We start from the raw sequence: 6,334 nt of genomic DNA, 5'->3' as shown, positions 1-6,334 counted from the left end.
ACATTATTAGAAATTGCTGACTTTAACTGGAGTTACTTGGAGTCATTTCAAGGAAATGTTTACTTTAACACCATTCCTAAACAGGGGGCTCTTTAGTATAATCATAGATGCTGTGACAATGAGTTTTCTCAAGAAGATACATGGGGGAAGGGGAAGGGTATTGTTACTGATTTTTATTTGGACAGTGAACAGTATTGGTGTTTTCCTTTCCAGGGATTGGATGCCACAGGGCCAGCATTTGAGTAAATCAGTACTGGTTACAGAACATTGGTTGAGCTTGGGTTTTAGCCTAGAGGGCCAAAGTTTGCTCTGATTTCCATGTCTCAAAGCAACTGACACACAAGCATACAGTGGGGAAACACAGTTAATGTTACATCTCTGTAAATCTACAGTATTTCCCATCATGCCCAGTTGGCAAACAGTTCCATCTAGTGGACAATTAGTGGAAGTATAGCATACGACACCGCATCAGAAAGGACTGCTACTTCATTCGCAGGATAAAGTGTCTCTGTTTCCCGTGGAGAAATAATAATAATGCAATGTGTAAGGAAGCCAAAAATATAAATCTGTTATGTTATTTAATCCATTCATGTGGTGCATGAAGCAACACAAAATGCAATCCCATAACCCTTTGGTCTCACCGTCCTCTGCTTCTGTGCTTGGACCTCCGTGTCATGCCAAACTTCACACTTCATTCTCCTCAACCTTTAATTCTAGAGGAATCCAGAGTGGATCTACAGGAAGACAAACAGGTATTCATGGGGCATTGGGTTTTAAAATTGCCTTAAGATCATACAACAACTTAACAAACAACGAATGGTATTGAACTAGTTTCCTTGACCATTGCTTGGAATTAAAACACGTTTGCAACTCTACACATTGAAAATGGCACAAATCAAATCCAAATGAGACCACGGACACTCACTGTAAGGACAAACCCTCGAAGCTTGACACTCGCCATGTTCCAGTTTACAGCCATGAAAAGCATCCCCCGCACAGGGAATCACATACATTACTGCCACCCACCATGACGACGAATGAAGATGAGCTTAATCTTGGCAGCATATGGTACATTTTTATTTATTGTATTGAGCCTGCGCTTCATTGGATGATTTTTTTTTACGGTAAAAAAATTGATTACAACATTGCATGAGACTTCATGCAAGAGGCATCAGAGAAAGTGTGTACTCATTTTCCTTCTTTTTCATCCAGTGATCATTCATATAAAAAATAACATCATGTTGGATGCGATAGTTTGCATGTCAAATGTGTGTGAGTGCTTGTATATGGAGGACTAAAATCGATTTCTTCAAGGGCATTTGGATTAAGACATTCCATATCTTTCCGTGTATTAATGCAACATTAATTTTTGGGAAATGAATTTTCCCCAGTATCAGCAAAATACACACTGAGTTTAAATAGTTTAAATAAATAATAAATAGTCCAAATAAATAATGAAGGGAGGCAATTTTATTGTATACACTCAAGGACCACTGAACTTGGTCATAATAAAGCATAACATTTGTGCTTACGACTTAACATAACACACTGCTGCAGTCCTGCAGGTAGCACACATAACTAAACTAAACATTAATATTCCTAAGGAATGAGGGACTCCACTAAAAATGCTTTACTATTGTATTAACATGGGGTGGCGGTAACACAATGCTTTTTGTACCAAAGCATACATTTTCTTGTGGATCCACCTCTGCATTTTCCGTTTCCAATGTGACGCAGATTGCGTAGATCTGGCCCTCTTAATCAATTGATTGACCTTGTTTGTGTCCTTTTTGCTTACGCTCCTATCCCTGCACACTGGTGCATTTAATAGACCATGAGCAAGCGTGATCGTAAAACTGGGGGCAACACTCTCATGCTATGACTCCACTCAAGAACTGGGGTGGCATGAGCCAGGCTACCTATGAGTTAAGCCACTGTAGCATTTTCAACATGTTATGTATCCACTGCTAACTGGTGTCAGCTGTACATTTATGGAATGAAATTAAATGCTCAGAATGCATGGTTGCATTATGGTGTGCTACAGTCAGTTAAATTAAATGGGTTAATTGTCTTAAAACCCTTGAAAATGTACATGATCATAATTGTTTTGAGGACTTGATAATGGTGAGCTGCTTTTTCACAGATACAAATCAGATATTTCCACTTGACTGAAAGAGTAAAAGTCGGACAGAATATCTCACCTAGCGTTACGTTGTTTTTAGATTTGAGCTGTGCAGCGAGAGTTCAGTTCAGTTCTTTTCAGAATAAAATCTGATTTCCTCATGTAAAATTTTTTGCTTTTGTACAGTCAAAACAGATTTTCTTTCATTTTACCACTTTCAAACTAAACCCTATAAAACTCAATGATTTTACAGTAATGACATTTGGTGAGGCTTAGGTAAGGGACTGCCCATCTGTTTATTTTCTCTGGTCTCATATTCCATATGCTGAAGAAAATTCATCATCTTTACTGACCTTTGGAGCTATTTGTAAATGTCAGTGAAATAAAAAAAGGAAGAGTGTGTGTGTCATAGTCACAGCAGGAAATCAAATTCGCTTCTATCACAATGAAATCTTATTGTAGCAAAAGGCCGTACGTAAAACCCCAGCACTGGAAATGGACTTCTGACAGCGCTGGCCATGTGTTCACTGGGCTAATACATTGTGAAAGGAAAATGACCTGAATTCATATTAGCATATTAGCATGATCCTCAAGCAGAAAAAAAACCCCTCCACTTTAAAAGAATCATCCAATGAGCACCCACTTAACTGTGGTGCACTGTGGGATTTGTAGTATGAAAAATAGCCATTGGAATGTGCGCAAATGCATGTACAAGGTCACGATAAAAGATACATTTGATTGGCTTGTGGCAGAGCTCATTTTCAGAAGCATTTCACTTGCAGTATTTGAATGACTGTTTCTTGACTGTTGACTTGTTGACTTTCTTGACTGTTTTTTAATCGAGGTATCACAGGGATCAGCGAAATTATGATTTCTGTCATTATAATGGCATTAACCCACATGGATTTGCCAATCTGTACTCCAGCCGTATTACGGGTAATGGAACTAACATCAAGAGGTTTTACTCAAAAAATTTCATGAACAGCAAATTCTTTTTTAATAACTGGAAAATCATGCCATGTCTATCCTAGTTATTAAATTATGTCATGTTTATTTTCATTTGATTATGTGGGCGGGTGACATTTGATTTACCAGCAGCTGCTTTAGTGTGACCAATCTCTGCAATTAAGTTTCAAAAACAACCTATACTATATGGCACTGAAAAATACCTCAGGCAAAATAATTAAAATGTGAGCCGTCAATCTAATTAGCATTGCTATTCCTTCAGGGGAAACTTCTTTTCTGCAGGAGTGTAGGAGTATGTCGCATACATTAGCCGACACTCTTTATTAAGCATGCACGTATGCACACACATGCATCTCTCAAGATGAATCTGTGACTCAATGTTTTGTTACAAGACGTTTGCCACATGTTCTGCTGTTTTTGAGGTTTTGCTTAAAGAAACTAACCTAATAATGTACTACTTAGTAGGTACTACTAGGTAAAATACAAATGTATATTACAGTTTCATAATTGTAATAATCTAAGCTCATTGCATGAGTAGCTCTGTCTAATGAGTAAACTCAAAAGTGCCTGTATTATTGCAAAATAATGCTCTGGTCTGGGGAAAGTCTCCCAAGGTTTCAGGTCTTTTCACAATGGACCAGACATACTTCTCTTGAAACCCTGATAAAGAAAACAGCTACCAACAAAAATGGCCTCTTATTAGAGAAAGCTTTTTAGACAACACAAAAGAAATCTAATTTTGCCAGTGCTTGCAGTGCTTTCATGGAAAATGAAACCTCTGGAGTGAAGATAATTTTTGTTCATTTTGTTTCATTGATTCATAATAGACAATTACCATTCAGACACCTCAAGGCCATAATACACCATATTTAAAGGACATTAAAAAGGCAATTATCATAATTATAATAATAATAATTTTGCAAATGTCACATCCATCAGATATGTTCCTTAATATAAGCAGATGGCTCCTAGTTAAGGCCAGTTTGACATTTTGTAACTTAATGAGTTTTGTCACTCAATTCAAATAGCAGTGTTTCTGACAAACATAACACAGTCTAAGAGAACAGGCCACAATCTTCTTGTGAGCTTGACAACAGAAAAGCTTGTTATTTAATCTTAATAATAAGGCACAGTTGTAGACTGTTTGGGTTTGAATTAAAATGGCACTGTAGCATAGCAGTTGTGGGGCTTGACTTGAAAAAAGAAGGTTTCTCGTTAAAATCCTGTTTTATATTTGAGAAAAGTGGCACCCAAAAGTGCTTTGGCAAATTTCCTGCTGTCACTTGTGAATTATATGGAAATACATATGCAACACATCAAATACATCAAATTTATCTATATATATATATATATATATATATATCTATATATATATTTATCTTTGTTCAGAAAACAAAATGATAATGAGACGATGTAAGAAGAAATTTAACAGTCTACTGCAGACCTTTGAGAAAGTACATGGAAAGTGCAGACCCCACCATACTGTGGATGCAGTGTATGCTTGTTTGACTCAAAATACCCACATTATGCTTTGTTTCTTGCAAACAAAGCACTGGCGAAAGATCAAGGGATCAATATGCGAGAAAATGTTTACTGATTGTTTGTACTTTATGACAAAAAATCTTCTTCGTATTAAATCTACACTTTAAAATTAAAACATAAATAATGCCACCAACATGCATATAATAATTACTAACAGTAGTAAATACTAAATAGGACTCATAAGACCAATGCACATCAGATACAACGCATTTCAATGAGTATCCTAACCTTCCCCCCATGCCTACAATAATAACCAGTAGAGGGCAGGAGAGCATAATCAAAAAATAGATTGCACATTTCATAAGACTGCTAGGATAAGTAAAAGCATAAAGCATTTTTATTCTTGGGCTGTTTTGGTTCAATGTACGAAGCCTTCATAAATGAATCTTATTGGTCATATTAATATCTGCTTAGCATATCTAACTAAACACTTCATAGAATTTGGTATTCAACATTTTTAAAGAACGCTTCTACTTAATTGCAAATTTCTATCAGGCATATACTGTAAATTAATTACTAATTGTCAGTGGAAATACTGTTTTTTTTAAGAGAGCAGCCACAATCCCAGACTCTTATTATTATAGTCTTAATTAGAGGTAATTATGAGAAAATGACTAAGGCTGTTAAAATTCTTTGAGAAATGAATAAATGACTATTTCTCTTTAAAGATAGCAGCATGTCCATCATTTGCCTTGGAACACTGTTATAGAAATTGGCAAATGTATCTGTAAATCAGTCATATTTATGTCCTTTCAGTTTTGCATAAATGCTGTTTGTAATGGATCAAAAAAAAAAAAGGCAAAGATGGTAGGGGAGCTGAGACGAATGGAAAATCATTTTGGCGAACCTGGAATGGCAAAAATTTGGGAACCTTTGTTCTTGTGACACACACACAGACACACACACACACAGACACACACACACATATATATATACAATGTATATAAAACATGCAGAATGAGGGGACGTTGCATTATGCCACAAATTTATGTAGCATAAGACAACTGATGTTTTCCTGTATGGGACTATAAATGCTTAAACTGATAAGTAATATTGGATGCAAAAACACCATTGATTTCCTATATTTCCATTAGCCTGCGGTTAAGGAGCTATGAAATCCATAGAAGCAATTTAATGATGGGCTTTATTAATCCTCCTGAGAAATAAACAGGAGAGACAGGTAATTAAATATGGCCTTCCCCCCTGGCCATTGGTCATAACTGACTGTTTAATATGAGGAATGTGTGGTGATGCTATTAGCAATTTTAATAATTAAATCCAATTAATAGTTAAAGCCAGCTGCTTTATCCATGCTCGGTACACATAGCCAATACATGTCTGGGTTTGAATGTCAAGTGTTTATTGAGTTTTTTTGTTTTTCAGAGAAGTATAAATTTATTTCAAGCTCACTTAGACATCCATGTTAAATGTTTATTGCAAGACCGTCAGATAAACTGCTCTCGGAAAATGGTCCTAGCTATGGTTTAAACGCAACATAAACTGCTTGCGCTATGATTATGATATTTTTGAATGCCTAGCGCCACTGGGCATGGTTTGGGAATATAGATTACAAATGCACTCTCAAAACTGCACAACAATGTTTACACGCTGTTGTAACTTGAGATCAATAAATTAACATTAAGAATCATGACTTGCAAAATTTTCCTCATTAATAATACATTCAAGAGCGTCTGAGCAACACTA

This window comes from Megalops cyprinoides, chromosome 19, assembly GCF_013368585.1.
Source record: "Megalops cyprinoides isolate fMegCyp1 chromosome 19, fMegCyp1.pri, whole genome shotgun sequence".
Classification (NCBI taxonomy): domain Eukaryota; kingdom Metazoa; phylum Chordata; class Actinopteri; order Elopiformes; family Megalopidae; genus Megalops; species Megalops cyprinoides.
This window is presented reverse-complemented; position numbering follows the sequence as displayed.